This window comes from Vidua chalybeata, chromosome 3 (genome assembly GCF_026979565.1).
Source record: "Vidua chalybeata isolate OUT-0048 chromosome 3, bVidCha1 merged haplotype, whole genome shotgun sequence".
Classification (NCBI taxonomy): Eukaryota; Metazoa; Chordata; class Aves; order Passeriformes; family Viduidae; genus Vidua; species Vidua chalybeata.
The window spans coordinates 65,900,496-65,922,756 of record NC_071532.1 but is presented as its reverse complement, the minus strand read 5'-3'; positions in this window follow the sequence as shown (position 1 = coordinate 65,922,756).

Below are 22,261 nucleotides of genomic sequence, written 5' to 3'. Positions count from 1 at the left end.
AGTAAGTGGGTCATGCCACACAGAGAACCTCACAAGAAAAAAAAACAAATCTACAAATTGCAATCAAGCAACAGCTCCACAACTTTTCTGCAATCTACCAGAGTTCCACTGATGTTATAGATCTAAATGAAAAGGTCATTATGAATATGAGAGGAAAATGTAATAGTGTTAATGGTTGGATACGCTTATTTTGCCTGGTTTATGTTATTATAGTATTAAAAACAAAGGTAATATCAATTACTGACAAGAGAAACTTGTCAAAAATTCAAACAGAAGGAACACGATTCTCAGATACTTACTTAAATTTTTTCTGCATTGTGATGGTTAAAAAACTTCACAAGTCCTTGGTAGAAATCTCTGATTTCTCTGTGTGTTTTTCTGAGTCTGAGCTGGTTCCAAGTGAAAAACAGAACAAAAAATAAGGGAGGAATTTTTTTCTTCAAAATATTTAGAAATTTTCTGTTGACTCTGATCAATCTTCCAAGACTTTTTTATTTTACTAAGTCAGTTGATTTACTTACTGAAGAAAAAAATCCAGACTGAGATATTGTCTTTCATGTCACAGAACCCACAAATGAAATATTTTAGGTTTTTAAGCAAATGGCTTGTTCATGATCAAATTAGCAAAGGGTTTTTCATGGTCAAATTATTAGATCTACAGTAGATTATAGAGATCAATGAGAAAATATCAAATGGCACTCAAAGCTCTATTGTCAGGGCTGCTGGCTCGTTTTTATAATGCTACTCTAACATATGGTTTATTTCAACACTTTATGACTACTACCAATAGGTGCTTATTTTATGATATTCATGAACTGTTTTCTTTCTTGCAAAGCACATTTCATAATGTATTGAAATGTTTGTCTCTTTGGATCAATAATAATGTGTTCACAGCAAATGTAAAAATTAAAAAACTGAAGTTTTCTTATGCAACTACAGGTTCAGCTATCTGTCATGTTTTCTTTATGTAACAATTGCAGCAAATTTCCTTAGTTTCCTTTCTATACTGTTTCTGAAAAAAATGTTTTCATATGCTTCAGTAGATGTCTAGCTATGTAGGATGGTACTCAAGATTTTTCACAAGGGAAAAGTATGGTTTTAAAAAAGTTCACATTTCTTATAGAACTTAGAACATGACCTGAAACAAGAGCATGATGCCCCTCTGTCCAACCTTGATATTTGTCATGGCAAACTCTGAAGTTTCAGACCCATGACCCTCTGGTTAAATGGCCATGAAAAGATAGCAATGCTATTGCAATGCCAATACTAAGTAGAATATGAAATAACTGTGTAAAATTCAATAAATATGTAAGGTTTTTCAATACACTGGAAGCCAATCAGTGATGAGAAGCATGATTATTTAATGGATTTGTTTACAGTTTATTGTGGCTTCCTGCACTCTGTTGCCAACTGCATTTTGGTGCAATTATATACACTTGGGATAATTGCTCTTTCTCTGAGAACTGCTCCTCCATTTTGGAAAAATGTCCAGGTTTTAGGAGGACAGGCAGAGCAAGATTAACATGGAAAGCAGAAAACTGCAGTACTGCAGTACAGGAAATAGGGAGGTGGTGTGAGGGAAAATAGATGTATTAGCTCCAGAGGCTGTCTCTGAAACAGTCCAAAGAGGTAGTGGTAAGAATGAGACTTTCCTGGAAAATCAGCTCAGCCTTTCTGCAGTACACAGTATAAAGCTAGTAAGCTTGTCTGGTGACAAGCTTACAACTGAGTACTGGTTGACTGAAAATAAGTCCAAATCACAGAAATACCTCTGCAGAGGAATCTAATCATAGTTAGGGAGGGAAGATTTGATTTATGTTTTTTTTGTATTTTTTTTCAAGTTGATGTACATCATATCCTGTTGCTTAACAATAGCTTTAGATTAAAAGTTGATTTGCTTCAATTAATAATAAGCACTAGTTTTAAAGACTTCTAGAAAGAATATACCAGAAGACTCCAGAAAATGCCTGACCATATTGTACCTTCTATCTGTTACACAGTCCAGTGTGACCACACCATGAAATCAGTCTAATAAAGAAGCAGTCCAGACTTTGAAGTCTGCTAATAACCTGCAGGCAGAACCAACCACAGGCTTTTTGAACAAGCATTCCTTTTGTTAACTTTTTGTCATGTGAAGATCCATGTTTATCTACCCCTTTTCTGAGGTAAATCTGATGGTAGAGGAAATCTGCTGGATAATAAAAAATGGCTTTTCATATTTACACAGCACACAGGTAGCACTCCTACCTGCTCTAATAGCAACTGTGCTACATCTACATCTAAGATAATCACTGTCCTTGTGCAGTGCTGCCTTCAGCAGCACTTTTCTCTATGACAAGCTATTTCTTAGCACAGCTTTTGACAAAGCGATGCTGGAAGTACATGGATCCATTTATCCGGCTCCACCTAATGTTGTATAATCTTTGCACACGGGCACAGGAGCTTTGCTATCTGAGTTCAGCAGTTTTCAAATGAGAATTGCTCTCACTGGCAGGTAAACTGTGGCAGCAGATGTGCCTGAACCTGTGCTGCACAGCACACAGAGAGGGTTGTGCACACCCATGGGAATCCTTCAAGGAGGCTGGATGCAGGCATCAGACAGACATAAAAAGGTGCCCTTGGTAGAACATAAACAGATGGATTCAGCAGTAGTAGTTCATCAACTGCACCGTACAGTTATGTTTGTATATCTATCACATAATGAGAAAACCCTTCCATTTTGCTCTGCCTGCTAAGTTTGTATTTCTATTACGTCAAATACTCTCAGAAACAGTTGCTTTGTGTAGAATTAAGCTGACATTATATAAAGAAGCATTTTCTTCCCTCCAGTTTCTTAATGTTTTATTCAAATATGCAGGGCGAATTCTTCATTTAATCACCACTACACTGTTAAAAGCCTTCCAGTTCTACTATTCCACCTCTTGTTCCTGTAACATTTTCGATTGGGGTTTGGAGAAAAGTGATGGCACAGACACTGTTTTATTTAATATTATAATTTTTCAATTAGTGTAATTTAGTTAAAAGAATGATTGTCTGAAATGGAATTTGGGACATTATTACAACACAAAACTTAAGATTTTGACATCTGCAAAAGAACAAGTTTATTAAAGCCTTGAGAAAGGTGTTTTCTACATGCCATTTAATAACCAATAAAATTCTCAGTTTACTCAGTTCTCTGTGATTCCTATTTATCCTTGACATATTCATAGTGAAATCATTTTATTAAGAGAAATCTGAACTGTCACACTGTAAGAATTTTCTGAACTAACTTCTTTCTTAATACACAAGTGTTGCTATCATGTTGGTGGGGAAAACCAGTGCCTTCATGCTGTGCAAAGATTGTACTTCTCATGTGGGCCCACAACAAATTTGGGAGTGGGAGTTCCACTTACTCACTTGTTTGGTGAACATTGTTCATTTTTGCTGCTAAGGCAAGGCTCTCTGACATCTGTTTTCACTGATTCTTCCTTACTTTGAAATGAGAAGTCTTTAGAATTCTTGAAAACCTAGCAATTGATTTTTTTGTGGTTTATCATATTTGAGGCAGAAGCACAGAAAACCTTACAAGCTCAGGCTTCCTTCTTCTGACAGACATCTGAATTCTCTTATTTTACTCTGTGCCATGTTTCACTTGAAAATTAGGATAATAATCAAGTTTATCAGGCATTGATCTTGCCTTCCACATATGAGTTATTGTGCATTAGTATGATAATTCTGTGCTTTTGATATAATCTGTCTCATAGCTGTATTTCATTTTCCCTCCCAGAGAATCATAGTATGACAGCATTCCAAACAAGTACCTTAAATATTTACAGGATGAGTTGAAATACTTTGTTATATTTTCTGGAAAATAACACAGACAAAATGATACCCTTACATGCTGCCTTCTTAAACTCTACAATCCACGTTCATGTTACAAAAAAAAGTATATCACATTATACACATAGTGAGAATGATTGATACAGTTCAACCTTTTTTACACGTTTTGCTAACCAGTTAGTTAAAAGGGGCACTTTAGATTTCTACTCAGGAGTTTCTGAATAAAACACATATTGAAACATCAACACTGTTTTGGATTCATAGCTTTGTATTTAGAATGTTCAGCGGGTTCAAAAATTATTAATATAAATGAAGTTTGGTACAATTCAACTTGAGTAACAAACCACCATGCACATCTTCAACTCTCTGTTTTGAAAGATAAGACCAGAAGTCCTGACCATAAACATGAACATTATACTGTTTAATATCTTTATCAATGATCTGGACGAGGAGGTCAAATGTACTGAAAGGATTGTCAAGCATTGAAATGGGCTACACAGGGAAATGCTGGAGTCACCATCCCTGGAAGTGCTCGAGAAATGACTGGACCTGGCACTTAGTGCTATGCTGAAGTTGATACAGTGATGTTCAATCAAAGGCTGGACTTGGTAATATGCGAGGTCTTTTCTAGCCTTAATGATTTTGTGATTCTAAATCCAGAAAGCCTAGAGGAAATTTACAGGGCAGCTAAATACAAAAGTCTAAGAGACACAGGAAAAAAATCCAGCTGTGCCATCTGTAAGAATCCAGATCAGTATCTCAGGAATTATGTTTTGAATTTTTTCAAGTGTTTGATGCATAGTTTCCTATAAACAGTCCAGGGGAATATCATCACCATTCTCAGTGAGGTCCTTTCTAGAGTGTTCACACTCTAGGTTGAAGTAGTGTTTAATAGATGACTGATTAAACATATTCCAAGAGTTGTACAAATCATTTTTTTAGACAGAAAGAAATGCAGTGCAATATTAGTACCTTGTGTATAAATAACACCTGACTTATCACAAATACTTTGTAAATTTCCAATGCACTGATCATGTATTGCTGATAAATAAATGATAAAATACCTTTCTCCAGTCATCCCATAATGAAGTAATAGCAAGTCAATACTGGTTACTTTCTAATTTCTTAGATTACTGCTGGTTAGGATCCACACTTTACTAGGACAGTAATGGATGGATATTGTTATCCATCATCAGCCCTTAATGCCAGAAATTACTGTTCATGACATGGAATGCTACAAGGAGAAAAGATTCCAATTATTTTTCCATTTTTTAGCAGCTAATGTTCTGAGTATATGAATTGAGGTCAGTTCTCATGAAGTGATTTTGTTTAACAGAAATGACAGTCTTTGGCAGCAGGAAATACTTGGATGGACTAGAAAGAAAAATTAATGTCCTCCTCTACTAAAAACCTGGGACAAAGGCCAAACACCCCTTGACTGGAAAGTTAGCAGGTGCTTGGGATTTTATCCCAGTACAGAATTCTGTATTTTTGGTTTACAAAGCTCAGGTAGATTCCAGGCATCACCTCTAAATTCAGGTGTATCATCAGGGTAGCAAAGAGTGCTTGACCTCACAGCACAGTTATCACTCGTTGAAATAAATTTAATAATGCCTAAGTTCTCAAGTGTTTTGGGTTTTTTTAAAATAGCACCAAAAATACAAAACCTTTTCACAGCTTATAGAATGGATATATTCAGTCCTTCAGATATATATGATAGATTTTCTATAGCATTTTAAGCACAGCTATTGCTTATTTAGCCAAGTAGCACAAATTATGCAATAGAAACTGTATCTGTAAAAAGCTCTGCCTTGGAGATAACACTAGACAGGTTATCTCCAGGTTGGCTGGTTTGTATTTGTGAAGGGGAACTTGTATATGTTTTGTTTCAGCTTTTGAATACTATGGATTTTCACTCCAGTAGTTCAGACTCATCTTCTGAACCATCAACCCATCCTTAAGCCAACATCCCATGTCCCCCAGCCCTTGGAGTTTTCTGTCCCAAAAGTTTACTTTAACCCATGCTGTGTCTTTTCAGTCCTCTTGTCCTCCTCTTGAAGTACATCAATATTTCTCCAGCCTTAAGCATGGGAACCAGCAGTGCTCCTGTGGAAACTATTCTGTTCCAGAGCCCTGAAGGAAAAAGAAACATCTCCCCAGTGTTTCAGCTACTCTGTTCTCCTAAGACACTTTCAGATGAGAGACGGACATTTCTTTTGATGACTTCAAAGACTCCTTTGTCCCCAAGGAACACAATCCCAGCCATGCTGGCTGATTGCTGACTTTGTACTCTGAGACATTAGGTGGCCTCACAAAACCCAGCAGCAATTCAAATGCGGTTTGCTTGCAGCTACATGGCCTCACGGTTCCATGCCACACACAGCCATCACAATTCATGTCAAGCTGTTACATAATCCTGGACACTTACCAGCTCTTCTTTAGTGAAAACAAATGGAAGGAAATGTTTTCCTCATCTTGTTTTCACACAAAACAGTGTGCCCTTTTGATTCACCTTCAGCTTGCAGAATGATTGCCAATGCTCTTGGTATATCCAGGTTGGGATTTTGTCTCTGACTTTCTTAGACTTCCATAAGTAGTTCAACATAAAATATAGTGAAAGCTTGTTCTCCAGAGGCTTGGAAAATAAGACAACATAATAATTGATTTCCAGTGGGTTTTATTACATTTTAATTTATGATAACCATTTCTTGTCCTTCAGTGTCTTCACAGTATCTAGAACCATTGGACTATCTTTGAAAACTCCTAGGGGCTCAAATATTACTTCCATTTACATGTTCTGGCTGTTGTGCCTATCACTGTATTGTTTTATAAATTTCTGTGAAGCTTTATGTTTACAAGAGATTCAGCTTTTACCTTTCTAACAGAAAGGGCTATCTTCCTTTCCTTTAAACAGCCTTTGCAATGGTCTTTAAGTGTATTATGACCTTTTAGAATATTTTTACCTTACTCTTCATAAAGATAAATGCTCTGATTCCTTTTTTCCTGACAATGAGATTGATTATTTTTGGTTTTCCCTGGGTCATTAATAATACAATTATGAAATATTCTGTGTGGGAAACAATAAATATAAGGGTAATATTCACTTGAAAAAAAGCATCAGATTTAACCTTAGGCTATTCAGTATACATCAGCTACATTGTGAGTGGAAGCACAGAAGGCATGCTTTGATGCATAACATATCATCTCTTTCCTTCCTAATGTGCTCTACAGTTCTGGTGTTAGCAGAAGGGGAATATGCAGTCTTTGATGTTGCTGAGCCAGCCGGCTCCCTGACATTTCCATCTTTTTTCTTCCAATGTTTGTATTAGGCCTGTGCTGCAGAACCAATGAGAGTTTTAAATACCCTTGCCTGCCCAATTTTTATCAGATTTATCAGACATTTGCATCTGAAATTGAAACCTAAAGTGATCTTATACAGCTAAGATATTGAACTTTCAAAATAAAGATTACAAATGTATAGTCAAGAAGTAATGTGGTAATATACTTCACGAAATATTATTCTATAGAGAGGATAGAACACATGATCAAAAACAATTTTTCAAACCTTAAATATCAAATTGCAGTCATTTCTAAATTGAAACATTCCAAAGCTGCTCAGTAAGAACCTATTAAACAGAAACTGTGTTTGCATATCAGCTGAATGCTTCTTTCATGATAAGGAGAAGGCAATGCATTTTTAAAAAGTATCAAGCTGCACTACCCACTCTTGAAAATATAGATTGACCAGGAATGCTGACAGAAATTTTGCCTCAGGATAGCCAAGTGCTGCTGTACAACATCTCTATAAAATCACTAAAGGTATCATTTAAAGAACATTAAGAAAGGGAACCAAGATACTACTAGATGGTGCTGTATCCTGAACAAATCACCATTTTAATTATATTACCTGTTAAAATGGTCAGTCTTAATTCAAGTCCAAACTAGTTAGTGTAAAAGTAAGAATCTAATCATAGTTATTTTTAGAATGGAGACTGCAAGTTCTTTTGCCCAGCCACAAAAAGACTAAACATGTCCTAAAGCAAGCCACATACTTACCTCCATCTAGGTTTATTCCATTGTTTAGAGGAAACACTGGCTTACCATTTATGCTTGACATCTTGTGGAGACCATACAGCAGAAAACTGCTCCAAGATCATTTGTTCTTAATGAAAGCAATTTGTTACTAGCTGATGCAAAATGTTCTTTGTCGTTGTGCCAAAAACGCCTTGTCTATCCTTCATGTTTGCTGCGCTTACACACAATAATGGAAATATTATGAGATGTGCTTAGAACAGCAGCATAACAAGCAGGACACACTTCATTGTTCTAAAACAATAGGCATGAGTGTGTTGTTCTTTGTCACACTTTTTTATCTACCATAGAAGCTCATTGACACGATGGAGGTTCAGCATTTCTTAATTGCCTTTTTAATTTAGTCCACTTTTTTCCCCCCAGGGCTGATGCACTGATTCTGCTCATTCCTCCTTCATCCCTCTCTCAATAGACCCACTTTTATGAGATACATATTAAAACATCTGCTTTTTTTATTATGCTCACATGTTTTTATGTAACTATATTTTCTTTCCTCTATGAATTTAATAAGCTCTTTGAGGCAAGTGTTAACACGTAAGAGAAATACAGATGTCTTGGAGTAGAATGTTTTTAAAAAGAGTTAGGACTGAAACTTAAGAAAATAAAAAGAAAGAATTTAGGAAAAAAAGGGTAGGTGCATCAATAAATACAGATAGCAAAATGGTTCTCAGCTAATCTCATTACCGCAGACAGTTTTAGGAGAGCAAATTCACATAATTTCATATACATGACCTTTGTTCATACAGAGACAGCACTTTGCAGTATCAGCCCAGAAAGGGATAGCATTTGTGGACATAAGAATATTTAAAGAACAGATGAAGTACCTCATTTCCTTTTCTATGTAAGTTTCTGTGCGCTCTAACAGAGTTCATTACAATTACAGAAAACTCTTCAGAAATCATTAAGTACCCATAGGACACATGAAAGTATATATGAAGGAGTTCAGCATGGTAGAATTATACTGATGTCTTTCCATTAAAAAGAAAGGGGAAAAAGGCAAAAAAAAAAAAAAGACATCTTATATTGTGGAAAAGGAACTGCACTGATTCTTTGAACAAGTCTGGTTGAACTAGTTGAGTACACAGATCACACACAAAATGCTACACACTACTGAAAATTAAAAATATTCGGTGCAGTATGTATCAGTCGTATCAAAACACATAGCTTGTGTTACAGTATTCTTTTTTTCTGCTTACAGTAGGTTTGAGTCATAGAACCATAGAATCATTAAGTTTGGAAAAGACCTCCAAGATCAGAGTCCAACCTTTGTCCAATCACCACTTTGTCAACTAGGTCCTAGCACTAAGGGCCACATCCAGTCATTATTTGAACATCCTGGGAGTCCATTCCAATGCTTGACAACCCTTTCCATGAAGAAATTCTTCATTACATCTAGCCTGAACCTTCCATGGTGCAGCTTGAGGCTGTGTCCTCTTGTTCTGTTGCCTAGGAGAAGGGGCAAACTCCCTTGTCTCTCCACTCTTCTTTCAGGTAGTTATAGAGAATGATAAGGCCTCCCTGGAGCCTCCTTTTCTCCAGGCTAAACAACCTCAGCTCCCTCAGGAGCCAATACTCATAGGACCTGCTCTCTAGACTTTTCAGCAGCTTTGTTGCCATTCTCTGGACATGCTCTAGTACCCCAACATTCTTCTTGTACTGAGGTACCCAGAAATGGACACAGAATTTATGGTGTGTCCTCATCTGTACGTGGAGAAAATCACTGCTTTGGCCCTGCTGGCCATGCTATTTTTTGTACAAGCCAGGATGCCACCGACCTTCTTGGCCTCCTGGGCGCACTCTGGCCCAATTTCGGCTGGATGCTGACCAGAAACCCCAAGACCTTTTCCTATGGAACATTTTCCAGCTGCTCTACCCCCAGCCTGTAGCACTGCCTGGGGTTGTTGTGATTGAAGGGCAGGACTTGGCCTTATTGAACTGCATACAACCGGCCTTGGCCCATTAACCCAGCCTGTCCAGGTCCCTCTGCAGAGCCTTCCTGCCCTCCAGCAGATCTAGAGTCTTGCCCAACTTGGTGTCATCTGTGACCTTACTGGCGGTGCACTTAATCCTCTTATCCAGACCATCAGTAAAGATATTAAACAGAACTGGTCCCAAAAGTGAAGCTCAGGGAACCCCAGTAGTGGCTGGAGGCATATTTGACAGGAATTGAAGGAATTCATCTAGATGTTGACAACTGAGCAAGACTAGTACTGTGATCGTCTCATTAAAAGTATCCTCAGTGTATCAGTTTTTTTCCTTCTATGCAAAATGTCTCACAATCTTCAACACATTATTCAAGTTATCTTGTTTAGAAATTATTTCTGGGTTAGTAATGATTTTTAGATATCCATAAAATATGGAGTAAAAGGTTATAAAATGAACTGTTAAATTACATTTTAGGGTATGATGAAGTGCTTTGCATGTTCATAACTGAACAAGGAGAAGAACCACTGTTTTCCCTTGTTATTATACACCATGTGCCACATCTGATTAGTCATCCCTCCTTCTTCTTCAGCAGTCATTTCCTCAAATATCTTCACAGTCTTCTTTCATTTCCTTGACCCTAGCTGGAGACTTATTTAGAAAATATAAATCACCAAGGCAATACTGGACTAAATGTTAGGTGCGTTTTTAATGCTGCAGTTCTGGTCCTTACAACTTTAGGTGAATATGGCATAACTCAGGAAGGAACAGAGCAGTGTGAGTGGAGGCACAAACATCTTACACAAAAAAAAAAAAAAAAAAAGATGCATCACTACTTCAGTTCAGAAAAGAGGCAGTTGAGAAGGAATATGAAAAAGCTAATGAAATCCTTTGCAGCATGGAGAAGGAGATAATAAATACATTGTAAAACTGGCTGCTCTGGGATGCTGTAAGGGCCAAAGGGATAATTAGTTTTGGAAAGAGATTTTAGAGCTACATGGAAGCTATACACATAATTTACATCATTATATATACTGGTGGATATTAAACATCATGATAAAGATATACTGGTGATAAAATGCTGACTGCTAGAAACAGGCAAGGTGTGCCAGCAGTGAGGTTGTTCTTTTCTTGCCTTCATTATTATATTTTCTGAGATCATATTATGCCTAGTCAAGACAGAAGGTTAGGTTAGGTGGACCTTTGGCTTAACCCAGTTAGGTCAGTCTTTTACTGTTGAAAGTCATATACCTTTTTTCTCCACAGAGTCTCCATTTTTTACTTAATGTTTGCACCAGGCCGTGTTCAGTCCTTTCCAAACTATTTCGCTCAGTCCTTGATGCCAGTAGCACTTTTCTTTGGACCCTTTAGGAATGCTGATTCTACTGTTTTTTTGTGGGGTTGGGTTTTTGGTTTGCTGTTTTTGGTTTTGTTGGGTTTTGGTTGGTTGGCCTGTTGGCTTTGGTTTTTTGGTGCTATTTTTTTTTCCTGCTCCCCCTTCATGCATGCTAAAGTTAATTTATGATCACTAAATAATACCAGCATTTTAAAAATATGTGAACCATGTTGTGCAAACATGTGGATATGGCCCTGTTTGTGGTCCCCTGATGCCTGGCCTGCTTGTAACAGAAAAAACAGGCAAATAAAATTTGCATCCTGCTTCTTTTGTGCTATTTTTTTACTTGGGTTTGTTTTTGGATTTTTAATTTATTATACTTTAGTCTGCAGTAAGAAGAACTGTATTTTTGTAGCCTTGCAAAGAAAGACACTATTTTTACATGTGGGTTTGGATGTTTACAAGAGAAGAACCATGTTGCTAAAGGTTTATACCAGTCCTAGTTAGACTCACAAAGAAAAAAAAAAAAAAACATTGTTTTGATTATGTGATACTATCTGCAAGATATTAGAATAAAAATAGAGATAGGAAGGATTTTTGGCTTTCACTTTCTTTTTTTTTTTTTTTATTTGCAGTACTCTATTTGCTTAGTCCAGGCAGAAATGTGAGTGCTTATACAAAGGTTTCCTGTGGTTTCAAAAGTGGAATTCAATATACTCTAATGCACATCTCTATTGGAGCTTCTGTCATAATAAGGTTGATTCACTTATTCAAACCAGCCTTATTCCCCACAGTACCCTCACGAGAAATAGATCCTAATCGCTGTCAGTTCCCTTGGGACTTAAAAAGCTGAAGCAATACAGAAGTGTGTATAAGTTTAAGATAATGTAGTCACATTTTTCTAATCATACTTCTAATTTCACCAGCTTGTTACACAAAAGCACTGATTGGGGAACAAGATCATAAAAGCCTAAGAGATAATACTGAATCTCTCACACACCAGAATGTAATAATTGTAGAGTTGCTTAAAGAGCTGCCATAAAAATACGATGAATCCCCAAAGCTGCATTTGCAGGGTACTTTTAAAGAAGAACAAATAATGCCCAAGGGTGGGGCATGGAGAAGCTTGTACAAACACAGTGATTTCTATAATAATTAAAATTTTAATCAAGCTATCGATTCCCTTTCCCCTCCTCCAATACACACACAACATTTCTGTTCAAACAGGGAAAAGGCCACTTGTCAGGAAGCAGCGCACGTTTTCTCACACATTTTTGAAACAAAAAACCACAAGTGTACTGTAGCTGGAAAACAGATGCCTTATGTTGAAGACAATACTTCTCTAGTATTTGAATTTCTGAAGACTGCCTAAAAGAATAAAACGCCATCTTTGATAGTTCTGTATGGTTTTTTTCCAACCAGTAGTGAAGAGCACTCTTACATGTTTAGAAGGGTGTTGGAGACTGCTTTTATGTCTCATTGTCAGCATAAGACTGTGAAATATTTACCAGTTCTCGATTTTCCTCACCTTCTGAGGATGTGACTGTGCGACGAGGTGTGCATTAAAGGACGTGATGGATCTAGCATGCCAAATTATACAACAATAAGGATGCACAGAACTATGTGGCACCTGGAGGATGTCCCTTGGGTTCCTTCTAGTGAGAAATTTCTGAAGAAGTTGCGGGGCTCAGGAGCAATACAGGGCGATGAACACTCCCCTCTTTCGCCAACTGTCTTCTTCCAGGGAGAGTCAATTACCAAATTAGGAGGTTTAATGGCATTTGAACATGCTATAGAGCTATAGCTACTGCAATGCTGTACTGAAAATGTGCAGGCAAGACCCTGATTCTGGGAGAGTCTGAGAAAGGGCCATGTGCATGAAGGCATGAAGCTTGCGTTGCACAGGTTCATGGAGGTCCATTCTCAGAGCCAAATTCCTGAGCCCAAGCTCTAGCAGCAGCAGGATAAGATTAGTGTCAGCAGCCCTTTGCTACAGAAAGAAAAATTGTTCTGCCTTTCCATGTAGCAAAGCAAAGCCTGAAAATACAACCTGAGCGTGTCTGTCTGGAGCTGCTGATACCATTAACGTAATTATTAAAAGTCTCAGAGCCTGGGCTGATTACTTACAGCAGTTGAAGGTGCTATCATTTAGGACAGACTTGTAGCAGTACAGCCTGATGGACATAGGTGAGAACTCTGAGGTTAATTCAGAAGCTCTAGTAATGCCTTTTTGTGAGGCTGGTACATTTCCAGCAACTAAATCTTCTGGGACTTATCAGCCAAAACTCTTTACTTCAATTAATCGGTGCAGCTACATCAGAGGAGAGAGAGACTATAGCTAGGTTAAGTACCTCCTAGGAACTCGTGGTGTAAAGTCAAGCATTTGTAGGAGGTAGTTTGAACTAAGCAGCTAGTCTGAATCAGGGGGCTTGAGGAGGTGTCACACTTCTGGTCTGTGTCTTCTGATGTGGGGCTTCCATTGAAGAGCAGCAAAAAAAAAAAAAAAAAAAAAAAAAAAAGAACTGGAGACAGAAACAAAAGGTGCTGTATTCATATCTTTACATAGTGTCTGTCTACAAGTTAAATATCCCTTTTCTCTATGAATAGCAAATATTTCCGAGAAGCAAACAGTGAAGTCATGAGATGTACATATCATAGTCTGCTATGTCCTATTACAGTCATGACATGACTCTGTTAGTGAACAGTAGTGTTAGTGTTAGTGTTAGTGTTAGTGTTAGTGTTAGTGTTAGTGTTAGTGTTAGTATTAGTGCTAGTATTAGTGTAGTATTTGCCTATGCAAATACTGGTGTATACAAAACTTGCTGTATATTATTTGTGAAGCAAATAATAAGATAATGTGAGGGGGTTTTGTTTGTAGTTTGGTGGTGGTGGTGGTGCTTTGGGTTTTTTTTCCAAATATGTTTTGTCCTTCAAACCACAGTGCTTAAAGGCAGACCTACTGGTAAGTTTGGAGTATTTTCCTTAAATGAGTATTTGCTGCTCCAAAATGAGATTGACTGCTCAGAATTTTGCTACAGTCTGGTGAGCTAAAAGACTTATGTTTCAAAATCAAACCAGAGATTCACATATAATTATTAGACTGTAGGAGTTGGTTTAAAAAATATATGACAAATACCACAACATTTCTGATAGAATTGCAGAAGGTGACCAGCCTTGAAACTCAATTCATGGTGTGTAATTGCCTTGGCAAGGCACAAAGTAGTAAGAATGTACATTTTCTTGTACCATATGGGAATGCCTTGAATTCTCAATTTTCCTCCATCTACACAAGCTGTATGGAATTGTTAGGTGAAGTTCCTTTGAAAAAGCAAAAAGAAATCCTTTCAATGTGCTTTTGTCTCCACATATAGCCTTTACAACCTATTTGCACATCACAAATGTCAAAAAATCAAAATCTTCACAGATAAAGTGCTGGCCTGTCTTTTTCATAGTGCAATAGAAGAAATAATCAGTAATTTTACTGTGAACCTTCATTACTCTGTGTGTATGGATCTCTCCTAGGTAGCAGTCAGACTAATTGCCATACATTTTTCAGACAATTGGTTTACATCACCTTCTGTATACAATGTAAAGGGAACAAACAGATTGCATCTATACAGATAGGATAAAGGCTATTATTTCTGTAGCTTCAACAAGATTTGAAAACAGTATGATGCCTCTCATAGATAGATAAGGTGAGCAGCTGAACTCAAACCCAAGGTCTGTTTCTCTATGGGGCTACTATGCAGAATTTTCATCAGCTGGGCTGAAGATGTGTCCCTAAGGATCTGTTCACATACCTCTAGGTGCAGTGAATTGCTAGGGCTGAAGGAGTCTTGTTATTTCATGCCAAAAAGTGATGGATGTACTCAGGACTCCACATTCCTTTCCTGTCATTGCTGCTTCACATTTGTGACTATTCACTCATATAAATACTGCGAGGGGTTACTAAATCCAGGACCCTGACAGGGGTTGGGCAGCTGCAGTTCCAAATATCCAGCTCCAAATGTCCAGTTCCTACCAGCAGCATGGCTAAGGTTGTATTGCCCAGAGGCACAGACACTTAAACACATACATACAGCAACTGGAGCCTCCAGCAACTGGGCTAGCACTATCTGTCCAGTATCTGTCCGTGGATCCCAGTATTCCTAATTGCTGACATCTGGATGGGCCAGCTCCTGAGTTCACAAGCTGCAGCCACTAGTGCAGACCGAAACATGTACTGTGTCTAATCAGGCTTAGACACCCAGATCATCCAGCAGCTGCCCTGGATCCTCAGCCACGGGCTCCCACAACAACATGCGTGTACACACACACACACACACACACACATATATACACACACAGGTAAGCAAAAGTGTCTCTCAGTCAACATCCCAGACCCCATGGTCTCCTTGTCAGTCAGCCGGGATGCCCTGGTTCCTCTGGCATCCAGCTCCTCCAATTGTCTCTCTCCCAGAGACAGGGTCATACACAACCACAGGCTGGCCCACAAGGTGGATGCTCCACAGTCACAGTGCACTGATGCACTGTTGGTATGAGCCTGGACCTGCTGGCTGCACCCAACCCCTCATGCACATACTCACCCCCACAAATCTGCACACAGAAGCCCTCACATAGGAAGAGAGGTAAGAATGAATTACAGAGAGAATCCAGGACTGACTGCAGACACCAAGCACAAGGCATGGCCTGACAAATGCATTGACCTGCCAGCTGTTCACAGCCAACCTTCTATCTTTTCACACTCAATTCTTCCCATCCTTTCCTTTTTTCACTTGATTTTTCCTAAACACCCCATAATGAGTCTTATGATATCTTCTTAAACATCCCTTAATGAGTGACTCCCAGTCTGTAGGTGCTCAGGAAGGCCCTCCCGAGGACTCTCAGTGGTGGGTCTCACCCCCCAGTACATGATGGCCTCCAAACATGGCCTGGGGTGCCAGGGCAGGAGCTTGTGTCCCTGACTGGGTTATTTGGTATCTCCAATAACCTTCAAGCCTGGGCAGATGAGCCTTTATTCACACATCCTAAAAGGTACATCATCAGCCATCACTGTGTCATGAAAGAAACTGTCTCCCACATCTCCTATGGGTGCTCTAGGAGAGTTTGAGGAGGAATGTGGACCCACTTACACCATCTCCTTCAGCACACAAAGAGCAGGTATTCCTAGCCCGTGCTGAACCTCTCACTGATTCAGGCTGTCTTTCTGCTTTATTTGGCCTGAACCTTAATCAACATTAGGGACAGTAGAAACCTCTTCTAAAACCTCTACAAGCTGTAAACTACCTCAAGAAATTGTTACTGCCAGTCACGATTCTCTAGGAAACAGGTAAACATGACAATTGAAAAGAAATGAAACTGAGTATTTTTCCTCTCACTTTATTCTGTGAACATTTCAGTTACACTTCAGTCCCTCTCCTAGAGATTCTCACCAGACTCTGTGCTATCAGTTTTTGAGAAACCCTCTCTTGTCCAATGAGCTGAAAGAGATCCTTTGCAAATCACTTAATGTCTCTTTACCTATTGCATTGGATGCAAAATACAAAGAACATTTGGCCTGCTTCCATAACAGTTGCTGGAATGTCTTGTGAGGGTAAGCCTGCCAGAAGCCCCATCAAACTGAAGAATCACAAAATGGTTTGGGTTGAATGGTTGGGGACATCTAGTTTTAAGATCCCTGTCATGGGCAGGCACACCTTCCATCAGACTGGGTTGCTCAAAGCTTCATTCAATCTGGCCTTGAACACTTCCAGGGATGGGGCATCCACATCTTCCCTGGGCAATCTGTTCCATTGTCTCACCACCTTTACCTTAGGTAAAAGGAATTTCATCCTTATATCTAATCTAAACCTACCCTCTCTTGGTTCGAACCCATGATTCCATGTCATCTCTACATGCCCTTGTAAAAAGTCACAGGAGGGAGTATCATTAGGGGTAATGTTCATTAATAGGAAGAGTATAGATCAAATCATGATGATGAAAATAGAGGCCATGTTGATCATTATTTTCATCAGCAAGGATTGAGCTGTACTCAGGCTAAAAGTGAGTTTTACCAAGATAGGACAAGTAGCTTCACTTGCTGCTTTACGTGCACTTCAAGTTTTCTGACAATAGAGTCCCTGCATGAAAATTGAATTTGGTCTCTCACCTGGAGGCAGGTTTTTTTTACTCAGCTTCCTTTTTTTTAAATATAAACATGTCTGCATAACCATGTGATCGTTATTGTGGTCCCAGTGCAGCCAGCGCATGTCTGACAATGATACACATTTTTCACTTCTCTCTTGATATGTTAGGACCACTAAACCCAGCTCCAGATATTATTCTGGTAATGCTTATGAAATGAGAGGCAGTAACTAACAGGAAAGAAACAATAAAAGCCTGGCTCTTGGGTCTTTTTGCTATTGGTTGTTTCAGACCAAAAGTAAACAACTAAGAAAATGTTAAGGGTAATTATAGTAATGTGAAGTAATGCTGAATAATGTTCAGTAAGTGCTTTGCCTCCAAGATTTACTAACATCCACAGCAGATCTAGGCTCAGAAGTCCGGGACCATTTGTTAAATCATGGGACAGTGAGACATCCACCACAGTAGACAAAAATCTATTAGCAGTCACAATTGAAATAAAATATGGATTTTTTTGTTTGGGAAACATTTTGTAAAATTTCAGAAGGATGTTATCAGTATAAACTTGGCAGTTTTCACAGAGAATAAATATCCTAGTTCTCCAAAACCAAACAAGAATAAATATCCTATGACCATCATTAGGAAATAATTGACAGAAACATATGAGTATTATATATGACTCCATATAAATGTCCTCCAATGTTGCTTTAAATATTGGGGGTTGGACTATTTTTTTTTCCTAAATATGACATAAAAATCACAGGGAACAATAAAGTCTTGAGCAATGTAAATTGGCCTGTTTTGATCTGCATTTGAACAGGAGTATACACATGGAATTTAACAAACCTGATTCACTCTCTCAGGACAGAATGCAAATTTAATTCATTAATTGCTTTTCGCTTTATTTACAGGTTAAAACTCCACTGAGACACATCATTTCACATTTAGCAGATCCTAGTTGCATGGCTATCAATCAGTGTTACAAATTAGTTAAGCATATAAAGATTACTCTGACATCGTTTTTCCCAGCTTGCTGAAAATATTCAGCAACAATAAATAAATCAAAGCATCCACGTTCTGCTCTTCACAGTGTGACTCACAGATGTCAGTGGACTACAAACAACCAGGACACCCAGTTAAAGATAAATTAGTCTTCCATCAAGAGCCAGTAAATGTCTGGCACTTTCCAGTAGCTGTGTGCACTCTGTAGGGAGCTGTATCTGAGTGAGAAGGTTGAGAAGTCATCCAGTCATCCTGGTTTTCCCTTTAAAAACACACAGGCATTTTTTTCTGTAGGGGTGGGCTTAGTTGCAGCTGACATTCAGTTTTGCTTGAACTTCAGCAGAACAAATTCTGCCCCCACCCATATTGAACTATAATATTATTTTATGATCCAGAAAAATGTTAATAAAAGATGAATTTTGGCTTTGTTAGGTTTTAGCCAAACAAAGTTCAAATGCTCATAGGACTACAACAGAATAGTAGTAACAGAAATTCAGGAGCAATGAAAAGATGGCAACCTCTTAGTAAAAGGATATATTTGAAGATCTAGTCTTTACCTTTTAAATGTAATAGTAGTTGAGATTTAGTTTGCAGGCAACTTGGATCTTTGTGTAACTCACACTGACCTGCAACAGGACTAGAAATGTATCAGTGAGAAAAACACTTTGGACAAAAGAAATGAGATTGAGAGGAATGGGAAAAGATGGGAAAATAGAAACTCAACTTTCTAATGCTTACATTTGTAAACTGCACAGCTGCTTATCTGTTCAGTTTTATTTTACAACAGTGCATGTGAATGTGCGATACACAAAAAAAGGTGCAAAGAGGAGAATCACTATGTTCCTGCAATCCTGCAGTAGGCCACACGCAGAGAGAGCACATGAAAAAAAGCACACATCAAGTACATCTGCACACAAAAAAAAGCTCAGGATATAGTGCAGGAAGGAAAGCTTCCACAAGAGGTTCTTCAGCAAAGGACAGAGGAATCATCAGATGTGTAAAGCTCTTCTTATGTGCAATGAGGAGGAATGGGTATACCATAGAAATCAATGAAATTATGAATGGTCTTAAAAGAACAAATACTATGTTTACATTCAACCGTTTGCAATAGAAGACTGTAAAAGGAGGTGCAAGAGGATTAAAAGAATTGAAAAGTAAGTCTTTTACCCACATGTAACTTTGGATTTCATAAAAAAAAAAAGTTATGAAGGCCAAAACTTAAGTGATTCAAAAAACAACTAGGCAAATTTATGAAAAATATTTCCATAGGAAATAAAAAGAGCAGAGTTCCAGATGCAGCTTCCAGTTCTTGAAAACTCCTAAGCTGTATTATTTCATTCATATCCTGTTTTAACTCTAGAAATATCCTGTCATGTCAGTACAGAGAGATGGAGTTTTGGTTCAACCCTAAGATACAGGGTAATACATATATTATACACTAGGATTGCAGCAATATGTCATTCTAGTTTGAAAATGTCATTCTAGATCCTGTAAGAAAATGCTTTTACTCTCAGTAAGAATACTACGACAGCATTTAAAAAATGGTCTCATAATTCAGTGTCATTGTGCCAAAGAAGTGAAGAAGCCTCCACTTATACCACAGATCTTCAGCTTTTTTTTAGCAATGGGCTGTACATTTTACTTAACCATGTGCAAATATGGCAGGGAGAGTTATCCAAAAATTTGATCACAAATAATTTGTCATTCTGGATTTGTAATTTCACACTTCCAGGGTGAGAACAGAGCTGTAGGGATGAGAAAATAGCCGGCATAGTTTCAATGTTACAGGCATCTAAAATGGGAGTAACAAGTCATACAACTGCTGAGGACACCAAAATTAGGTGCTTGAATTTATTTCAGTTTTAATAAATCAAAGTTCCTGCTAGCAGCTCTGAGACAGAATTTTAAAAAGTGTATTATTCCTTTCTCAACGTCGACTCCCTCTCTTTCTGAAATAAGAATGAATAAATTACAAGCAGAGGTCTTCTGGGGCAACACTGACTGTTATACTAAAAGCACATTTTCACCAGACTTGTCAACAGGTTAAGATCAGCATTTTTTTACAGGCATATCACTTCTCTTGCTATAAAACTGGCATAATAATTTTCTTCACAGTTGGAAAAGTATTTAATATTTATTTCCCTGAACTAAACTATACCTATTTGAAATGAAACTCTAGGTGTCCTTAATAATATGACCTTTAAATTTCAGTTCCTTTTTGGCTACGCAGGGAGTCTTAAATAGAAGATGAATTCTACTACATTTCAGGAGATGAATAAAGATATGCTAATTGTAAGCTTTTGCCTTATTGTAACAGTTATGTATTAGGAAATATTATCTCTCTTCATTCTCCAGCTAAGATTAGCATTCTTTTCAGTATCAGACCAGATCACTTGCATAAATACCACATTACTCCATTTCACCGAGGTGGCTGAACACCAGATTACTGAGTGCAGAAGAAATATTATAAGCTTGCTTTAGGATTGTATATATTTCAGATGTGGAAACAGTACCAGTAGATGGTGCTCAAGAACATATTGCATAAACATGCCTTGATGGAAAACAGGGAGAGGGTGTAATGGATAATGCCATTCTAAACAACCTTCCAAGAGAGCTGCAGAGGCAAGTAACAGATATTCCAAAAGGTAAATGGGTGACAATAGGGAGGGTACTCTGTGACAAAGGGTACTTGTGGTGCAAGGCTTCAGCTGTAAAATTTTCCTAACCTACTTTAACCACAGTGTTTGGGTAAGAGCTTTTTGTTCAAACTGCCTTTATACACAATGGAGAAAAATAAGCAATACTAGCAAAATTTGGGTTTGTAGGCTCCATCAAACTATGTTGTATGTTACGTCAAATACTTGAGAAAGTCTGCACTGGCTTTCCTCCCCAGAAAGACCACATACAGAACTGGAATGTCCTATTCTGGCTAAATCTTGGCTTCTCTAAAACCTCTTGTGCTTGATAGGCAGCCATCGCTACCGCAATTCTAAAACCTCTATGAGCAAAAAGAGAACATGCAACACAAAGATGCCTAAGGATCCAGGGAGCTCAAAAAACTGTGTTATCATCTTTCTGACTCCAGACTCCATTAATTTCAGCTGTTATTTGGACATTCCACATTCCACATATGTGGATTGATATCCACATTCTTTTGGAAAAAACCCAAACAAACTAACTAACCATTGAAAAGTAAATGGAAACTTCAAATATTTCCTCACATATTCAGTTTTGAACAAATAAAATTAATCTTTAAGTGGGTATTTGCTTTTTTAAAAAAAGTTTATATGCTTATATATACATATATAAATTATAAACACACACACACATACACATATATATATATATGTATACATATAAAGTTCCTTCACATTATGAATTATACTATTTAAAACAAATAAGAAATTGTAACCCAAACATTTCTAATAAGAAAATAGAATGCATTTTTTACTTGATTAGTCTCTTTTGCTTGGCATTGACATGACACCTGGAGCAAGACATTGGTTTCACATTCTTCCCTATTGTTATAAAGGGTAGGGAGCAGCATTGTGTTCAAAGGAAAATCACATTGGGAACCATTCATAGCTGGCCTCTTGTGGAATAGAAATTAAATTGAAATTCTGTGTCTGTCAGTATATTTGCTTCCTTTTTCAGAGTGCTTTCACTTGAGCCTTGCTGCAGCCTGATGAGATTCATGAAGGAAATCCCTAGAACAATGTTTACAGAGACCTACTTATGGTTTCTTTCTATACCTCTGAATTGAATGCAACAAGGTGTTTTTCCTGCCTTCCATTGACTTGAAACACAAAGGTGATTCTTGCCCCCATAATATTAAATATGTTTCATAAGGAATACTAATACTGTGGAGTTTTCATTAAATGCACAGGTCTGTGTATTCCTTGTTTATTGTTCTGAATCATTATCTGGTGGCCCCCATAGTAAATATGCAAACAGTATTGTAACCTT